The following is a 20,897-nucleotide window of genomic DNA, read 5'->3' on the forward strand; positions in this document are numbered from 1 at the left end:
AGTCCAACCCTAGACAGACCAAGTGCACCAAATCGATCCCATGGAGTGCTCGGAAGAGCACCCCCAGCAGGCCAGTCTCTGCTGGGGCTTTGCGTGGGGCACGCCCCCCCGGCTGGTCCCGGTTTTCACCATAGAGCCCGGGTTGGGCAACGAGAACCAAGATGAGCGCAGACAGGTCCCTCTCACCCAGTCTATAGTAATCCGGAGGAAGGAGACTAAGTTTCGTCATCTGTGTACCCAGAGTGACAGAGCGGGACCTCTCGGCAAAAGCCTTGGGCTCCTTAGAGACCCAACTGGAGAAACATTTTAAACTGACGCCCATCAGAACTTCCAGAGCAGCCAAGCCGCCTGGTCCTTGCAGACATTCCTCTGGCCAATAACCAGATGGCCGGGCCCGGAGAGCGGCCATCTGGTACGTCAAAGCATTCCAATGGGCCTGGATGGGAAGGGCCTTTGGCCCCCCCACCTGACAAAGGACAGGGCACCCGAAGGTGCCCAAAGGCATGGCCCAGCACCAATCGTCATCCTCGAGCTCTGGCAAGGCCACCTTAGAGTTTTTCTCCCCCCCTCCACATAAGAGGTTTTTGATCCACCCTGGAGCTTATCCCTTTGGGGAGGGACAGTCGCCCCACATGTGAGACAGGTACCCAAGGCTGGGTGCTTGGGGGGACCAGCACCCCCCCCAGCCATCCTGGAGCTTTAGCAGGGCCCATTTAGAGCTTCCCCTTCCAGGGCTCCCCGCAACTACCGCAAGGCTTGGGGACTCCACCCACACGCACAAGGCTGGCAGCCAAGGCCAGTGGGGGCAGCAGCCCCAGCCACTGTGGAGCTCTGGCCCGGGCCGCCTTAGAGCTTCGCCCGCCACATTAGAGCTTTACCCTCCAGAGAGGGACAGGGCTCCCCACAATCACCACCAGGCTTGGGGACAGTCAACCCAGACGTGAGACAGGCACCCAAGGCCAGGACACCCCCGCCGCCAGCCACCCTGGAGCTTTAGCAGGGCCCCTTTAGAGCTTTTCCCTGTGGGGAGCGATGCGACTACCACTGGGTCTGGGGGCTTTCACCCTGGAGCTCTGGCCTGAGCTGCTCCCCCAACATTAGAGCCTTTCCCTCCAGGACTAACCCACAAACACTGTGGAACTCAGGGCCGGCCACTGCGAGAGCATTTACCCCCACGCGGAGGAAACGGACCCGCTCAGGGCGCCCCTTGACACACGCACCTCGTCTTGGACCTGACCACAACTGGTTGATACTTGCCAGAGGACCGGGAGCAACCCACGAACGCCATTGAACTAAAGCCGGTAATTGCGCCACGGCCGCCCTGAAGGCCGCAAGGTGGCACTTCCATGGCAATCGTAGACAAATGCAGGAGTCAGCCGTGGCAACCACAACTCGGGCCATCTGGGCCTACTCCCCGGGCCAGATGGCCCAGCGGCCGTACCTGCCCCCACCGCCCAGGGGCACAGGCTTAAGGTACCACCCCGCATGCTCTGGGGTGGGTGCTTAAGCTGCTGCCTCTCTTCCCCGCCCTGTGTTTAAGGCACCAACTCAGTGCTCTCGGGCCGGGGAGACACTTCCACGCCGACTATTAAGCTTACGGAACCCGACCGGAGACAAATGCAGGAGTCAGCCACAACTCGGGCATCTGGTCCACCAGCCACAACTTGGGTCATCTGGGCCTACTACCAGGCAGGTGATCCAGTGGCCAGCCGGGCCTGCCTCAACCCCACTTTCCAGGGGCACAGGCTTTAGCTACAACCCAGCGCCTTGGAGTGGCTGCACCCTCTCTTCCCCTGCCCTCTTCGGGGGCTTAAGGCACCACCTCGAAGGCCCGGGCCCAAGGCCATCTGGTCTGCCAGGCTGACCAGGAAAGGTGAGAAGAGTGCTCCCCGCGCAGCCCGCACACCCCCGCAGGTGCGCCCCTATGGTGGGTGGTATTTTCCTGTGCACCCCGCATGCCCCAGGAGGAAGGATGGAGAACCTTGGCAGTGCTGCCGCCTTGCAACAAAAGCTTGGCTCAGAGGATGACTTCCAATAGATCGCAGCGACGTAGCTGCTCTGCTACTTACGAAACCCTGAACCAGAATCAGGTTGTCGATGAATGATTTAGCACCAGATTCCCACAAACATGCGGTGCACTATGGGTGACAGAGGTGGCCCCCATTCTGTCCACACTCAAGTCCTGAGGCAAGCGGCTCTACACACCGGCCCCAAGGCCGGCTGTCCTAAGCTAACTGATGCTCGACTGCGCTGCAGTATCACGGTCTGGGGTGGAGGGGGGGATTTTGGACGTAGAGGCGTTCAGTCATAATCCCACAGATGGTAGCTTCATCCCATTGGCTCCTCAGCCAAGCATGCACACCAAATGCCTGAACCTGCGGTTCCTCTCGTACTGAACAGGATTACTATTGCAACAACACATCATCAGTAGGGTAAAACTAACCTGTCTCACAACGGTCTAAATCCACCTCACGTTCACTATTAGTGGGTAAACAATCCGATGCTTGGTGAAATCTGTTTCACAATGATAGGAAGAGTCGACATTGAAGGATCAAAAAGCGACGTCGCTATGAAGGCTTGGCCGCCACAAGCCAGTTATCCCTGTGGTAACTTTTCTGATACCTCCTGCTTGAAACCCAAAAAGTCAGCAGGATCGTGAAGCCCTGCTTTCACGGTCTATATTCATACTGAAAAATCGATATCAAGCTAGCTTTTGCCCGTCTGCTCCACGGGAGGTTTCTGTCCTCCTTGAACCTGGGTTATCCTTTGACAGGGTGTACCACCCCAGTCAAACTCCCCACCTGCCACTGTCCCCGGAGTGGGTCGTGCCCGGCAGGTGCCGGGTGCTTGGAGCCAGAAGCGAGAGCCCCATGGGGCTCGCCCCCCGCCTCACCGGGTAAGTGGAAAAACAATAAGAGTAGTGGTGTTTCACCAGCGGCCCGAGGGCCTCCCACTTATCCTACCTCATGTCTCTTCACAGTGCCAGACTAGAGTCAAACTCAACCGGGTCTTCTTTCCCCGACGATTCTGCCAAGCTTGTTCCCTTGGCTGTGGTTTCGCTAGATAGTAGATAGGGACAGTGGGAATCTCATTCATCCATTCATGCACATCACTAATTAGATGACGAGGCATGTGGCTACCTTAAAGGTCATAGTTACCCCATCCGTTTACCCACGCTTCATTGAATTTCTTCACTTTGACATTCAGAGCACTTGGCAGAAATCACATTGCGTCAACACCCTCCACAGGCCTTTGCAATGCTTTGTTTTAATTAAACAGTCAGATTCCCCTGGTCCGCACCAGTTCCAAGTCAGCTGCTAGGTGTCGGCCAAGGCAGAATGCCGGCCCTGAACCCCCAGAGGAAGAACAAGATTGGCGAACACTGCAGCTGGGGTGATCCCCAGGAAGGGACCGGCTCGCATCCAGAGGCTGACTTCCCGTAACTACATTGTTCTGACATGCCAGAGGTTGTCCGCCTTGGAGACATGCTGCGGATATGGGTACGGCCTGGCGCGAGATTTACAAAATCTCACCCAGATTTTTAAGGACCAGCGGGACGCCGCCGGAACAGCAACGCTTTGCAAAGCTCGGGCCCCTTTCTCGGGGCAAACCCATTCCAGGGTGCCCTGCCCCTCACAAAGAAAAGAACTCTCTGTGCGGCTGGGGGCGTGGCTACAGAGCCATGTAGGAGGACGTGTTTCCAAGGAGGCTCCTGATGATCCTGAAATGATCCGAGAAAATGTGACACATTGAAACCATCCTGGTCTGAATACATCGTTTGCCCGAGTTCATGAACTAACACTGCCCAACTGGAGCTGGAGATGGTGAGGATCAGCGCTGTGATGCGAGCGAAATCAGCCGGAATAATTTTGTGGCGGTGCGCTTGTGAGGAATCTAAAATGGCGATCTGCCAACAACAAAGAGATGTGGAGGACAGCTGACTCGCGAGTAGCCCGTTGTAGGAGAGAGAGCTGCGCTCAGATCGGGTCTGCCAGAAGGGGCCGCGAGTAGAGCAGAGCTGTGAAGACCCCCTGTGACCAGAGCGCGGGACCCGGGGGAGAAGCCCGACGTCGAAGTAAAACGGCAAACGAACAGTGCCGTGATTGAAAAGCGCATTCCCGGTGCGCGACGAAACGGGACTGGAACCCCAAGCAGACCGCGTGTATGCGTGATAGACTACAAGGCTGCTCACCCATGAATAAGTGACAGTACAATATACACTGCAATACTCGGCAGTGTATGCGCAACACATACGAGGCACCGGCGTGCCCACAAGCAGCTGTAGCGAAGTGACGGCGTGTGAGCCGTCCAAGCATTATGGGCGGTTTCGCTTGCAGCTGCAGTGGAGACTTGGCCATTAGACAGGCCTATGACGGGGCAGCCTTTCGGGTCGTGCATGGTGTCCACGGCTGCAGGCTCCGTGTTGCGGCCATCCGGACCGAAGGTAACGCAATAACACGGATGTACAGGGCCAGCTTAGTATACGGAGTGCCACACAGGAAGACCCTGAAACGGATGCAATCAAGTTTCACTGATAATAAAGCCGAGCACAGCCTAAGGGTTGCCTGAGACCTGACGGAGGCACACAGGGGGACCCTGATTAGATGTGATAGCAGCTCCTAGCAAAACAGATGCCAGCTTAATCATATTACCCTTTGCAATGTGTATAAGTTCATGCATCCACCGGGGACAAGGGAGTTGATCTTGCAATTGCAGCACAGGGCAGGGTCATACAGAGCGCTGACCCTGCAAACATGGAACTATTGCATGGTGGAATGTGTGACCAGTAACTAGAATGAACCGGTGGCGACCAGAGCACTACTGACTTATATTGAACTAACTATCACGTTGCCAAGCAATTCTTTGAATGGGCTGCGTTGCGGAGCTTGGATAGCGCATTCAAAATGGTGCCAATGCGCGCGTGTATATAGACGCAGGGAGCTGCCCAGTACGTTGTGCACCAAGCGGATCGATCAGAGGGAGGCGACGCTGGGAGCGTCCGTCTCCTTTAACGAGGTGACGGGAGGAGAGAAAAGAGCACCGTTGCCGCTCACAGACAGCTGATGATAAGCTGAAATGCCCATGACACAATAAACCCAGCGCCGCACCGTGAGACGAAGAGGCGCAGGCACACATCGGCAACCCAACCTGCAACAAACTCCACCAAACCATCCTGTGGAGTCTAGTAAACACAATAGCACAACGAAGAACAAGACATGCCTATGATTGATTTACGAATGCTGATCCAGCCACCCGAGGGGCACAGACAGGCTTAGACAGAAACACAGAGACTTGCAGCCGCCTGAAGTGGGAACAAAGCGACGCAGACAACATGCCCGAGGTGGCCGCAAGAGGTAACTGCAGATGAAGGTGTACGGGGTTGCCCCATGAAAGTGGGGACCAGCAAGGGTGGCCACCGGAGCCCGCAGAGCCACACCAGCGCCAGGCAGACACCCCGGGGAGCTAGATCGACTGGGGCAGGGTCCTTAGTCCTGTGAAGGCCGAATGAACCCACGTGGGTACGTGGGAGGACACAGTCCATTCTAGAAATAGGGGAGGTCGCTGGAGGACACCCCTGAAACGATCAGGCCGGGCCTAGACATTTTGGGCAATTTAGCATGTTCTAAAAGAGGACAGCACGTTTTGGGGCCGACTCACTTTACCCTGACGCAACAAGATGTCCAACAAACTCATCAGACAGAAAGGCAAGCAGCCCACACTGGATGTTTTTGCCAAAACACCACCAGGTGCAGAAGGGGCCAGGAAGAAAGCTGGGGGCCGAGACATTATGGGCAACCAGGAGGTACTTGCGGCGATTGCTGACCTGAAAGTGGCCTTGGAGACCAAACTGGGCCTGGCAATCAGTGAATTGAAAGCTGCACTTGAGCTCAAAGTTGGAGCGGTGCAGGAGGACGTAAATCTTCTCTGGCAAGACGTACGATTGTTGGCTGAGCGCACGGAGGACCTGGAAAAAGAGGTGGCCCCGAACACAGCAGCCTGTGCTGCCAATAAATCTGAACTTCACGCCTTGGTACAACGTGTAGGCAATCTGGAGAGCAGGTCGGAAGAGGCGGAGGGACGCGCCCGAAGGAACAATATTCCCATTGTCGGAAGGAGCTGAGGGAACTAACCCTACGAATACATCGATTCTATGCTATTACAGGAGATAACCGGGGGAGCCCTGCCCTAGGGGTTCACTGTAGAGAGGGCACACAGGGCCCTGATGAGGAAGCCACTGCCGGGGAACCCCGCCAACCCCCCAGGCCGGTGATAGCGAAGATCCTAAACTACCGGGACCGGGAAAAAATCCTTGAACACTTTCGGAAGGGCGGCACGATACAAAGAGGTGCTGGGAACATAACGGCATACCCGGATTATACCTTGCAAGTACAGCGCAGCCGCATGAACTTTGGGTCCGTGAAAAGAAGATTGCGGGATGCAGGCCATAGGTACATGCTGCTTTATCCAGCTAAACTGAAGGTTTTCTACAAGAGCAGAACCTTGTTTTTTGACACCCCAGAGGATGCCATGGGATGGTTAGATGCGCAGAACTGTCCCCAGGAACCGGACATCCAGGGAGCAGAAGGTGGAGATAAGTAACATGCGTCGGTAAAGCGCCCTAGGTGCTGCAGCTCATGACAATGGGACTTGAATATAGCATTGCATATACCGGCAGAGGAGTGTGATCAGAGCTACAATTATAAATATGAGACGTGGCACTGGAAACCTTGATATAGATATAGGAGCTATACTGAGCAGGACCTCACACCCCCATAGCGAATAGTTTAGTTAGGTCACTGGTAGTTCGGTGACACCCTGCTGGGTTCTGGGCTGGGGTCTTTTAGGGCAGAACCAAAACGCAGGGGGGCCTGAGATCCAGGGACGGAGCTTGGCACTTGTTGGGGTTGGGGTAGACGAAGAGGGGGAGGTGGGAGGGTGAGAGGGGTGTGCAGTGGTTTGAAGTTGGGGAATGGGGAGTTGGGAAGGGGGTTGGAGGGAAGTTTGATGGGAGGGAAGTTTGAATGGAGGGAAAGGGTATTGAGCCAAAATGTGACCCTTAAGAGGCGGGATATCCTGGTGATGGCGCCAGGGTGCCTTACAGTGGTTACCTGGAATGTCAGGGGCCTCAACAGCTATCTGAAACGTAACAAGGTGATGATGTATCTGAAAAGGATGAGGACCGACATAGCATTATTGCAAGAGACCCACCTCACTAGGGAGAAATTGGAGGTGGTTAAGAAGAAGTGGAGGGGGTACCTGGTGGGATCCACATACCCGGCCTACGCTAGAGGAGTTATCATCTGGGTGGCGCCGCAGGTGCCATTTCAGCTGCTTCAGGTCACGGGTGACCCAGATGGCAGATTGACTGTTGTGAAGGGTATATTGGAAAACCGAGAAGTGTGTATTGTAGATTTATATGCCCCTAACCAGGACACAGCGGCTTACTTTAGGACCCTGTACGGTAGAGTCGGCCCTCTGCTGGGTGGTGGGATTATTTGGGGAGGTGATTTTAACTGTGTACTTAACCCTAATGTTGACAGATCGGATAGTAAGATAGACAAACCAACCCCAGCAGCAAAGGTGCTACAGGCTCTCCCGAGGGACTTCGACCTAGTGGATGTCTGGAGGCAGTTGCATCCAGTGGATAGACAATACTCGCACTATACGGCACCACACGCCCTTCACACAAGATTAGACTGTGTTCGCCTCCACAGAGTTGGCAGGAGAGATGGAAGGTGCGGAATACAAAGCTAGGGTGCTTTTGGACCACTCCCCCCTGGTCCTGGAGTGGCGGCATCAACCTCCCAGGGCACGGATTCCCACTTGGAAACTCAGAGCCGAGGCTCTGCAGGACCTGGGATTCAGGGAAGATTTAAGAGAGGCGATCACTGAGTACTTCGAGATACATACTGGTAGTGTAAGCTCTATGGGAACTGTTTGGGAGGGGTTTAAGGTGGTTTTGCGGGGGGTTGCCATTTTGAAGTCTAGGGGAATCCAGGGGGGCATAGAGCAGAGTGGAAGGGAATTGAGGAGGAGTTGGAGGGCAGGATGCGTACGGAAGGCACTGCTGATGAGGACAGAGACAGGATAAGGCAATTACAACAGGCCAGTGGGGACTGCTGGGACAGGTTATGTAAACTAAGCTATAAGAAATACGTGGAGAGACAGCACGCAGGGGGAGATAAGCTGGGCAGGTTGCTGGCCTGGCTATACAAGAGAGACGCCGCGAACTGTGATCAGGGAAATTAAAGGCAAGGGAGGGTGGACTCAGAATACCCAGGAGGGGGTGAATGAGGAGTTCCTGAGATTCTATAAACATCTTTATGAGGACCCAGGTGGCCCTAGACACCACGTAATTCGGGTAAGATTGGAGGACATGAGCCTACCCACCTTAGATGAGGCAGAACGCGCAGACGTAGATGTCCCTATTACGATGGAAGAACTCGAACTAGTGGTTCGCTACTTGCCCACCTGTAAGGCCCCCGGGTCCGATGGGCTTCCAAGTGAATTTTATAAAACCTATGAACAAGAGTTGCTACCCCCGCTGCTGGCCATGCTTAACCAGTCGTATGAGTAAGTCAGGCTACCAGAGACCCTGTGAGAGGCAGTGAGTATCCCGCTTCTGAAGCCGGGCAAGCCTATCACTGATTGTGGGTCGTACAGGCCCTTATCGATGCTCAATCAGGTTAGTAAAATCCTCACTGCTATACTGGCAAATAGGCTTAAGGCTGTCATTCGTAAACTGATACACGCCGACCAAACGGGCTATGTCCCGGGCAGGAACATAACTGACAATCTCAGAAGACTGCATCACATCCTTGACCAGACAAAAAATGACCCAGGTGAACTGGCAATAGTTTCACTAGACGTGGTCAAGGCCTTCGAGCCAGTGAAAAGGCCCTAGTTGATCGCGACCTTTAAGGGCTATGGAATGGGACCGGGGTACCTCAGATGGGTGACAATGTTATACAGCTCCCCGATCGCCAGGGTCAAACCGGGTGCTATCATTTCAGACAAATGGTAACTAAGCAGAGGCACTAGACAGGGCTGCCCGTGGTCGCCCATGTTATACATATGGGCACTGGAGCCATTGGCCACTTGCCTGAGACAGCAATACGAGGAGATAGGTATTCACACTGCGGATGGCATGCACCTTGTTTCTTTATTTGCGGACGACATACTGTTATATTTACGCTACCCAGAAGAGAACATGCAATATATTCTAGACATGATGGAGCAATTTGCCGTTCTCTCTGGCATAGCGTTAACCCCAAAAAGTCTAGCGTGTTCCCTCTGGGGAGATACAAGCTTGTCTTGCCCAGGAGTCTGCCAGTGTTGCCGATTACCCTGGCACACAAAGTCGTTCCGATATCTCGGAGTTGAATTGTACCATATAGCAGAAGAACATGCACGCAACACGGTTAAAGCAGTAGAAGGAATTAAGAACAGCATGGGATTCTGGTCCAGGTTACCCCTGGCTATGGTGGGGAGGGCTGCTCTGCTAAAAATGGTAGTTTTGCCTAGACTGTTGCATTTCTTTGTTAACATCCCGCATGGGATCCTGAGGCGCTTTTTCGCTAGCCTCCATAGCATGTGTAGGAGCTTCATCTGGGGCAACTCCAGGAACAGGGTGGCCCTCTCGAAACTACAGAACTCGTGTGATAGGGGAGGGATCAACCTGCCAAATTTTGAGCTATACTATCTGGCAGGGCAGCTGCAGTATGTAGCAAGATGGCTGTCTGGCGAGGAGACGGCAGAAACCAGGCTGCTGTGCAGGGAACTGCTCCCCTTCTTTCACAAAGAAGTGGTGTGGCTGTCCAAGTTGAGGGCCCGGGGGACGTGGCAGATTGCGGGACACCCGGTTCCGTACTCTATGCAGGTGCCGCTTGCAGCACTATGTGGAGAGGATCCCCATCTGATACAAGGGGTGCGCAAGTACTGGGAACCAGTGGGCCTGGCCACCCTGGGAGACATATGGCTGGAAGGGGAGGCATTAGAGTTCCCGAACCTGATTGAAGATACTGAGGTGCATAAAGGGCAGTACATAACTTACACCAGAATTGTCAAGAGAGTACGAGCGAAGTGGCCAGCAGAGGTGCTCACCGGACAACCGGATGCCACCATGGAGGCTATATATGATATTTCAGAGGGTGGGCATGAGATTTCCCGCATATACGAGCTGTTGGGGTCCAAGGTGGGGAAGGACTTGACCCAACAGACAACTTTGGGAGGATGAGGTGGGAGAGCCCATATCGGATGGGCTCTGGAAAAGAGCCCAAAGATATAAAAAAGTGTCCCGGAACGCAAGGCTCCAGCAGATCCAACTATATGTCACACACAGAGCATAGTTCACCCCCAGTAAGATCGCTAGGTTTGGTGGCCGTACGACTCAGAAATGCCCTAGGTGTGGGGTGGAGGAGGCTGGGCTACTCCACATGTTTTGGACCTGCCCTGAGGTGGGGCAGATTTGGCAAGAAGTGAAGGCACGCTTAGCAGGAACCGGTATTACACTGGAGGTGGAGTCGGCCTCGGCATGCATGCTGGGGGGATTCCCTAGGCCACGTAACTTAAAGCACATAAGCAAAATGAAAGATCTAGCATATGTCCTGGCCAAACGAAGGATAGCAATGTGCTGGAAGGCAGCCCAGAGGCCGAGGATAGAGTTGTGGTGGGCTGACCTCTTAAAATGGGCTTCTCTGGGATCATTTGCATTACCGCACTGGACGCCACAAGGGCGCCCGGCCCTGCCACTCTGGATTTGGGGATCTGAACCCGACTTCCTGTCGATCGGCTGAGGGCAATGGAGGCCATAGCCCATCCCTTCCGAACGGCGCTCGCCCATCTCTTAGGACTGACTGACCTATGTTCAACTTCTGTTCACATGGAACCCTTCTCCACTTTATTCTTCAAAGTTCTCGTTTTAATATTTGCTACTACAACCAAGATCTGTACCTGCGGCGGTTCCACCCGGGCCCTCGCCCCGGGCTTCTGTGCGTACTGCAGCAGCCCTCCTACTCGCCTGACTTAGCCCCTGCGGCTCTCAACGCCGGCCTGGTAGGGGCCTGATGCTCCAGGGCCATCCATTTTCAGGGCTAGTTGAGCGGATTCCGACTACCATGCCCACCATCCTGCTGTCTATGTCAACCAACACCGTTTCTGGGGACTTATGAGCATCTGCATCATGTGCCTTAACCCCGCGTGCGGTTCATCCCGCAGCGCCTGTTCTGCTTACCAAAAGTTGCCCACTGAGCACTTTCATACAATACCCGGCTCCACGCCAGCAAGCCGGGCTTCATACCCATTTAAAGTTTGAGAGCAGGTTGAGATAATTTTGGCCCCAAGACCTCTAATGATTCGCTTTGCTAGATAAAACTGGGATTTCCGTGCGCCAGGTACCTGGAGTGAAACTTCGGAGAGAACCAGCTACTATATCATTCGATTAGTCTTTTGCCCCTATACCCAGGTCGGATGACCGATTTACACATCAGGACCGCTACGGACCTCCACCAGGCCGAGTTCACCATCTTTCGGGTCCTATCACACACGCTCATGCATCATCTCTGACAGAGCGGGGGAGACGGGTCGGTGGAGAGCCCACCGCGACAGGATGCCACTGCAATCGCCGGCACCGGCCCTCAACATCATTACATCACAGGGTTTCATTCATCCCTCTGACTCGGGCAGGCGTTATATTCCGAGTCAGTGTTTCCAGACAGGTCGGGTGGTTAACCGACCCCTGGCGCCCTTTGTGGGCCCCCCCGCCTGGCAGCACGACGTGGTTGGGGTGTATTGAGGGCAGTCCACCACAGTCACATCGGGAGCCCCGTCTCCCATGGCCACTCTAGCAACCCCCAAGAAGGGCCAGGACAGTTGCCGGATAAGCGCCCGGTGGTGGTCTATCTCCCTCAGCCCCGTGGACACAGCAAAACTGCTGTCAGGGGGCTGTAGCACTCTCTGCTGGAGCAGAGAGCCAACTGCCCCCTTCGGCCTTCCCAAATGCACCCTGCTGGGGCTGGATGTGCCCGGGCCGCATACCCGCAAGGGCCTCCACCGTTCCAGGTGACCAACCTGCCTGCCGTGTTGAATCCTGTGGGTGGACTGCACAGACCCCACCAGTTTACCGTTCAACCATTTCACACCATCTTGAACTCTCTTCAACTTTCCCTTGCGGTACTTGTTGGTCACCAGTCTCGCGCCCGTATTTAGCCTTAGACAGAGTTTACCACACGCTTTGGGCTGCATTCCCAAGCAACCTGACTCCAAGAAGACCTGATCCCGGTGTGCAAGAGACCGCTATCGGCCTAACACCATCCGCGTGGGGAGACTCGATCAGAAGGACTTGAGCCCCCTGAGCGATGCCGGGAAGTTAGTCTTCTGTACGCCACATTTCCCACGCCTGCTGCTGAATGGGGATTTGGCGCTGGGCTCTTCCCTTTTCACTGGCCGTTACTGAGGGAATCTTGGTTAGTTCCTTTTCCTCTGCTTAGTAATATGCTTAAATTCAGCAGGTCACCATGTCTGATCTGAGGCCGTGGTCGGGGAGCACAAAGCTCAGGGCAGCTGGCCTCAGGCCCGTATGGGGGGTTGCCCCAGCCCTTGGCGCAGACGAGTGTATTCTGTTCCAATCTGTGACCGAAGCCCACATGGTCACGAGGTCCGTGCTCCATGGTCATCCTGCGCCGGCAGCCGTGGGACACCAAAGACAGCCACACACAGCATGGCCAGGTGCCCCGGGGTAGGGTGAAGGTGCGCCAGGCTTTTTTAAAGCCTGCTGCCGCCGCCACCACATCCGGGGCGCGTCGCCACCCGGCCCTCCCGAAACCAGCATGAGGTGGGGAAACTGGGGAAACCAGGACGCGTCGGCAATGAGCTTGCGCGCCAGATGCAAGGATCCAGCGACGGTGCTGATCGGGGTCTGACCTTAGGGGGATGAAGGGAATGGGGTCCCTGCGACAGCCCGAGCCACGCCCCTGGGAGTGAACCCCGGGGCGACTGATGTACAATTGACCCTCAGACAGGCGTAGCCCCGGGAAAAACCCAGGGCCACATGGTGCGTTCGAAGTGTTGATCAATGTGTCCTGCAATTCACACTAATTCTCGCAGCTAGCTGCATTCTTCATCGATGCACGAGTCGAGTGATCCACCGCCAAGAGCCACAGGCAACTGTTTTTGTCCTAGACGTCGGCCTGACCCTGCCGGTGCAGGAGAGGTTGGGGGAGGCAGCGCTGGCTGTGGCAGGACAGCCCAGCTCCCTGTCTAGCTTGGCCGAAACCATTGTGGTTTCAAAAGAAAATAATAATAATAATCCAGGTGCTCAGCCTGACCGCCAGCTGCAGCAGCACAGTGCTTCCCAGGGGGATGGAAGTAGGCCGCTCCGCCACCTGCCCACATGGCCCGATCCACTCATCCTTCCCTGACCCCTTCCGCTTCCCTTTTGGGAGGGGGGGGCTGGAAGATGGACAACGAGGCAGGCCAGAGACAGCACAGACAGGGGGTCGGGTGGGACCACTAGAGTCTTCAAACCCCAGCCCGGCCGCATAGGACCCAGCTCCAGGTACCTGGGCAAGAGGGAAGGTCACCCACTGTGCCAGCGGGCCTGGCCATTGCTCACACACAGATGTGGGCGGCTGGAACCTTGGCGCCCACCGTCAAGTGAGCCAGCTGCACCATGGCTCATGCCTGCCTTGCCCGGGTGCCTGTCTGCCTGGGGAGGCACCCCTAGAGAGCAGTCAGGTTTCCCTCGGCTCCCGGCTGCCCCCAGTCAGGGCTTCCCTGGTGACCGGGGTGTGCCCATCAATGCCCAGCCGCTGGCAGGTCAGAGAGAGGAGTGTGCGCCCCCGGCCAGCGCAGATGCGGGCTCAGTGAGGAGAGGGGGCTGGTTGACCACGCGCACCGGACCGCTCTGCGAGAGGTGCCCCGGCCTGTGGGTGTACACGTCTGGGATGCAACCGAGGTCGGGCCCACGGCTCTCCCTCCCGCTGCTCCGCTGTTAATGATCCTTTATGCCCCCACCCACAAGCAGAAACCATTCACACTCAAATGCCCCATTTCTCCTTCCAAACACGTTCCAGATTCAAATGCCACCTCCCTCCTGACCTACATGCCACCAACCCTCCATCCAAACCCAAACAAAGACACCAACATCCGTCCCTCCATACCTACACCAAGATGCTCCACCCCTCAGAGCCACACCCATATGCTTCATCTCTACCTCCACACTCAGATGGCGCCATTCGCCCTCTCTCTATACCCACACCCGATTACCCCATCCCTTCGACACACACATGCTCCCACCACTCCAATAAACCAACATCCTTCTCTCCCGATAAACATACCCCATCCCTCCATTCCCACCCAGATGCCCCCTTCCTTCCCACCAGAGCGCTCCAGCCCTGACCCACATGCTCCACCATTCCCTGACATGCCCCCATCATATGCCCATTCCAGATCAACAATGCCCCCACCGATCCAGACTCCACGATGCACAATCCCTTCCTCAGGACCCATACCATGATGGCCCATGCTCCCTCCACACAGAAAGATGCCCCTATCCGTCCTCCGACCAATAAGCCCCAATCCTTACCTCCAGACCAACACCAATGTGCCCCATCCCTCCCTCCAGATGCACACCAATGTGTCCTATGCCTCCCTTCATACCCAAAGCAATGTCCCCATCCTTCCCTACAGACCCACACCCATGTGCACCATCCCTTCCTCTCAGAACCACACCAAGATGCCCCATCCCTCCCTCTAGACCAATACCATAATGCACCATCCTCCCTCCACATAGCAAGATGCCCCTTGCATCAGATGCCCATGTGCCGATCCTGAATCACATGCAGATAGCCCCAGCCAACCCCCTCTAAAACCACCCATCCTAGTATGCCCCCATCCGCCCAGACCCACACCAATGTGCCCAGTCCCCTCCTTCCAGACCCACACCAATATGCGGTCATCCCTCCCCAGACCAATGTCCCCATCCCTCCCATCAAACCCACACCAATGTGCCCCCAACACCTCCCTACAGAGCCACACCAAGATGCCCAGTCCAACTTCCCAACCCACACCTAGATGACCCATGCCACCCTCCAGAACCACTATGCCCCGTCTCTCCATCCAGAAACACACCCATGTGCACCATCCCTCCGCCCAAATCCACACCAATGTACCCCCACCACCTCCATCCAGAGCCACAACAAGATGCCCGTCCAACTTCCCAACCCACACCTAGATGACCTATGCCACCCTCCAGACCCACTGTGCCGCATCTCTCCCTCCAGAAACACGCCCATGTACCCCATCCACCTCCCTTCAGAGCCACACCAATGTGCCCCACCACCTCCCTCCAGAGCCACACCAGGATACCCCATCCAACTTCCTAACCCACACCTAGATGACCCATGCTACCCACCAGACCCACTGTGCCCCATCTCTCCCTCCAGAAACACACCCATGTGCACCATCCCTCCGCCAAGATCCACACCAATGTGCCCCACCACCTCCCTCCAGAGCCACACCATAATGCCCTGTCCCACTTCCCAACCCACACCTAGATGACCCATGCCACCCTCCATACCCACTGTGCCCCATCTCTCCCTCCAGAAAAACGCCCATGTGCCCCATCCACCTCCCTCCAGAGCCATACCAATGTGCCCCACCACCTCCCTCCAGAAACACACCAATGTGCCCCCACCACCTCCCTCCAGAGCCACACCAATGGGCCCCACCACCTCCCTCCAGAGCCACACCAAGATGCCCGTCCCACTTCCCAACCCACACCTAGATGACCCATGCCACCCTCCAGACCCACTGTGCCCCATGTCTCCCTCTGGAAACACACCCATGTGCCACATCCCTCCCCCGAGACCCACACCAATGTGCCTCACCCTTCCCATCAAACCCACACCTGCATATCAAACCACACCAATGTGCCCCCAGACCAACACCAATGTGCCCCTATGCATTGGAGAACCCACCAAGATGCCACCATCCCTCCATCCATACAGCAAGATGCCCCCATCCCGCCCTCCAGACCCCCATCTAGATGAACCATCCCTCCCCCAGTCCCACAATGTGCCCCCATCACCTCCCTCCAAAGCCACACCAAGATGCCCCGTCCCACCCCACACCTAGGTGACCCATGCCACCCTCCAGACCCACTGTGCCCCATCTCTCCCCCCGGAAACACCCCCATGTGCCCCATTCCTCCCCTAGACCCACACCAATGTGGTCCCACCCCCTCCCTCCAGAGCCACACCAAGATGCCCCATCCCACCCTCCCAACCCACACCTAGATGACCCATGCCACCCTCCAGATCCACTGTGCCCCATCTCTCCCTCCAGAAACACACCCATGTCCTCCATCCCTCCCCAGACCCACACCAATGTACCCCAACCCACACCAGTGTCCCTATCCCTCACCCAGACCCACACCACTATGTCCTATCCATCCCTCCAGACCCACACCAATGTGCCCCCTTTCTCCAGAACCACGCAAAAAAAGTGCCTCATCCCACCAGACCTACACCAGCATGCCCCTATCCAACCATTCAGACCCCAGCAAGATGCCCAATCCCTCCCTCTAGTCCAATAACATAATGCCTGATCCTTCTTCCAAATAGCAAGATGCCCCTTGCCCCTTGCAACAGATGCCTGTGTGCCATCCCGAATCGCACGCAGATAGCCCCAGCCAACGCCCTCTAAAACCACGCATCCTAATAATCACACCCTCATAAAACATTAAATCACTCTATTAACCCGCGTTGATCAGTTAAACACAAGCATACACTGTCTCTCTGTTCCTTTTCTTAGCCCTCCATACCTGCACTGCCCGATGACCAATGGTCTCTTTGGCCCCTGCACTTTCCAGTGAATGCACGATCACTTCATGCACTGCCAATAATAGCACGGTGTCACTTCCAAATTCTCTGAAATCACACCGCGGCTGCAGCATTAAACATTATCTTCATGTGCATTTCTTTATTATTATTATTATTTTTTTTAAACGTGCGACACTAATCATCCGTGTGCCAATCAGTCCAAAAAGCACATTTTAAATTATAATGCACTTCCATCCGTGTGCCAGTCAGTCCAAAAAGCACATTTTAAATTATAATGCACTTCCATTGTCCTTGTGGACATAGAGGGAAACAGGAGATACGCCTGCTTTTCACCCGTCTCCCTTACTTCACTTCGCTTACGGAACACATCCACCTTAAGGGCAAGCCTCATTTTACTCCTGCTAGCCCTGGAAGTCCCTTGTAGCCCCTGACACAGCACTCCCATTATGGGAGGGGCTACTGTTCCTGACTGCTACGGGGCCCGCAGCACAACCTCCTCCCTTATCCGCCCTGGGTGATGGGTTTTCTTACTTGGGGGAGGTGATGTCCATTTCTTTCCTTAGTCCTGATGATTCCTGCACCCCCCGCAGCAGTCCTCTTCAGTTTCAGTCTTTCCTTTCCAGCTTTCCTTGCACCAGGGATTCTTCTTCCCAGAGATCCTCGCCGCCAATGTAATATCAAAGCACAGTCCAGGCAGCTTTAGGTTACTTCTTAGTAAGTTTACTTCCAGTTCTTAAGTTACAAGTTACATGACTAAGACATCAGGTATAAGACAAATCACCGGCACCCATCACCCAGGGAGGGAGGGACCAACTGAACTCCTACAGAACACTCAACACAGCATTCTCACACTGATACATTAACATTCCACTTGACACTTGCATGACATCACTAAGCACATGACCAGCTACAGCAGACTCAGACAAGCACATCATAACAATATCATATCAAGATGGACCCTAAATGGTGGGCTATTATGTTGGACTGGCTCTCCCATTGGATTGGCAAATTCCAACTTATTCTCTGTACCTGGAGAGACAGCATTATCATCCCCATCGCCTTAATCCTGGCAATTATCGCCTCCTAGCCATGCTGGATGCTTCATCTAAAATCTTTGCTCGTCCCCTGTTGAGCGAACTACGGACATGGGCAGAAGCTTCCATGCTTATTTTCCATCAAATCAGTTGAGTTTCTAGAGGGGTCAGAGCACCACGACTAATTGCCTTGCCTTGTCGACTGCTATCCAACAGGCATGGCTAATTAAACAACACAGTAGTTATAACCCAGGTGGCACTAGAAGTATAATGTACAGAGTGAAGTCCTAACAGGCTAATGTTTTAACACAAAAAAGGAGGGCAACACACAACTGTATGTAGTTACTACAGGGCTATTCAGAAGTCTCTCAAATGCAGTGAGGAGCGCATGTACAGTGACTGGGGAGATACTGGGTCAGTAAGAAAGACAGAAGGATAGATGGAAAACACCTTCCTGTCCCTGTCTAATCCCAAACATAGGAAAACTTTCCTTAGAAAACGCTGGTGCAACGCTTACAAAAATGGGCACAGTAGAAGAAAGCAAAGAGAAGCCATTTTTGAAAAACCATAACAATGAAGAAATTGTTAGACCCCTGTATGTCCTGTTGACAGCGGTTGTTACGTGGTGGAGGCCATAAACTCGCTCTACCTGTACCATGAACAACCTGTTATATGTTTTTATTGTTTGTCCCACGCCCCGCCCTACTGTCTAGTATCCTTCTAGGACGGGTGACGCGGTCATTGTTTGTCTTCATCTGAAACCTAGATCACCCACACTAGGGAGTTCCTTTTGCAGAATATTATTTACCAACTGCAGCAGTGTCTTGAGTTTCTTATTAGTTCTTAATCTTGAGCTACCCTGGGATGGCCCGACTAGTCTACAGGATATTAAAGTTTTGGTGACCCAGAGTAGACATTTCGGTCCCCCGTTTCTCAGTCCTAGGTGTAAACTCATTTTTAAACACCCCCTATGTTTGCCCTTAGTCCTCTAAGAGGATCTCAGTGACCTGGGACATACAGGAGTCTAACAGTTTCTACATTATGGACCCAGTATCTCCCCGGTCACTGTACATGTGCTCCTCACTGCGTTTGAGGGACTTCCGCATTGCCCTTTCGTAACTAATTATTAGACAACACCCCGTTGATGCACAGTTCATTGATTACAGTGCTGCCTTCGACTCTGTCAGTAGGAACAATCTATGGCGGAAGCTGTTTGGTTGGAACATTCTGGCAGGGTCACACTTCATGATTATTTCTCTTCATATGAACAATAGGGTTAAACTTAGGTTGCACCAATCGGGCAGGACATCGTCCTGGATTCACAGGGATTGTGGGTTGAAACAGGGGTGTTCTCTGGTGCCTCTACTGTTCAATTTATACCTTGCCGACATGGGAGTGACGTTGGATAATCCAACATCAATTGCCCCAAAACTGGGGAATTTCCCTTCACAGTGGATGGGGTACGCGGACGACATAGTCCTGCTGGACCTAACTCCATCCGGCTTACAGGCATCTCTTGATCTGCTAAAGAAGTTTTTGGATATCCACTCCCTTGTTATAAACATCACTAAAACAAAGTTAATGGTATGCCTTCCGTTTGGATGGAAAAAAAACATTGTTCCTTGGCACCTCGATGGAAATCGACTTTAGGTTGTCAAGGAATATAAATACCTGTGAATATTCTTTGACGATAGACTTAGTGGCATTCGCCACTTGGACTATGATAAAGTGTTCACAGGTAGTTGGGAGCCTTGGGAAACTAACCCATATTGGGGGTCGAGAGGTATGATACTCTGTTTGAATTTTGGCACAACTAAATCTGGCCAAGATATTCCCAGTTATTATGTATTGGGCCGAATGTTGGTTCCTTTGTAACCTTACGGGGTGGCCCAACTGGAAGCTTATTTTCTTAAGAGATTATTTTGCCTCCTGACACTGACTCCGGTAGAGGCAGTCTTACTTGAATTATTTATCGACTCTTGCTTGGCTAAGTTCCAGGTGACTTGTCTAACTGTCTACTGGGAACTTGCCAATGCTCAGGCTGGTACCCTGAATATTCTTAACTTTGAGGCTAAAGTGGATCTAGTGGGCTGTTCATTGAGTACTTACTAGCCCAGGAGCATTCTCCCTATTACATTTCACATTTTGTGGGTAATTCCCTGGTCTGGGATTACCTCAAGTTTAAAACTAATTCAGTAAAGACCCCTGAAATTACAGGTGCCTGGAACAACACTCCCAGGTCTCTTCTCTTCTGCTGACTGTGCGGTGATAACCAATTAGAGACAGTCAAACACTTGTTAACCAGCTGTGAATCCTTGAGTGACTTGTATGGGCTCTGATAATGGGAAAGGACAACGAGTCTTGCATCATTTATTTTACTATCTTTTGGAGGAAGGTTTTGGGTATTTTAGAGGTGTTTAACTTTTATTGGGTTGCATAGAGGTATGGGCGAGATTGGGATTCAAGTGTGTTGAAAAGCTGTTGTTTGCACTGCTGTATAACACATTAATTAGAAATATATATTATTTATTTCATTTGTAGAGCGCACACGAACCCTGAGGCATCTGGGCACTGGAGAAGCTGATTACATACAACCCATATGCTAGGGTGGAAGCGTGAATTAGTTACAGCATCATTAGGGAGCATACATAGTAATTTTGAACTCATGAGCGTAGAAGGAAGCAAGTGATAACTACATCAGACAATGTCCTGGGTGGGCCGTTCTATCCGTTGGTGTTAGCTATGTTAGTTGAATGGCCTGCCCCAGGTTAAGAGGGGTCCCCATGCCCTCCTGGCAGGTCAGATTCCTCACCCTGTCACTTAAAACTCCTTGCTATGTCCTGCCCACAGTGCTATGAAGAAAATTCCACTTGATTTCAGTTGCATCATAGAACTCTTTTGTTGGTGTCCAGCGGTGATGATTAATTTCATTTGGTGTTTTTATTCAACTCAAAAATTACCCTTTTATTCTCTGCCAAACCTGTGTGATGTCTTTTGGAACACCCCATGAGGCACTCAAATT

General features: G+C 53.6%; 1 non-coding gene across 1 annotated transcript; it reads right to left on the bottom strand.

Annotated features, from left to right (window-relative positions):
• Window positions 1-13,005: 13,005 nt before the first annotated feature.
• On the bottom strand, window positions 13,006-13,156 carry LOC138499259 (5.8S ribosomal RNA). Its single transcript, XR_011279280.1, has one exon. It is a non-coding gene; the product is annotated as a 5.8S ribosomal RNA (ribosomal RNA).
• Between the last annotated feature and the right edge of the window lie 7,741 nt (window positions 13,157-20,897).

This window comes from Ambystoma mexicanum, chromosome 5q (assembly GCF_040938575.1).
Source record: "Ambystoma mexicanum isolate Mex_15411 chromosome 5q, UKY_AmexF1_1, whole genome shotgun sequence".
Taxonomy (NCBI): domain Eukaryota; kingdom Metazoa; phylum Chordata; class Amphibia; order Caudata; family Ambystomatidae; genus Ambystoma; species Ambystoma mexicanum.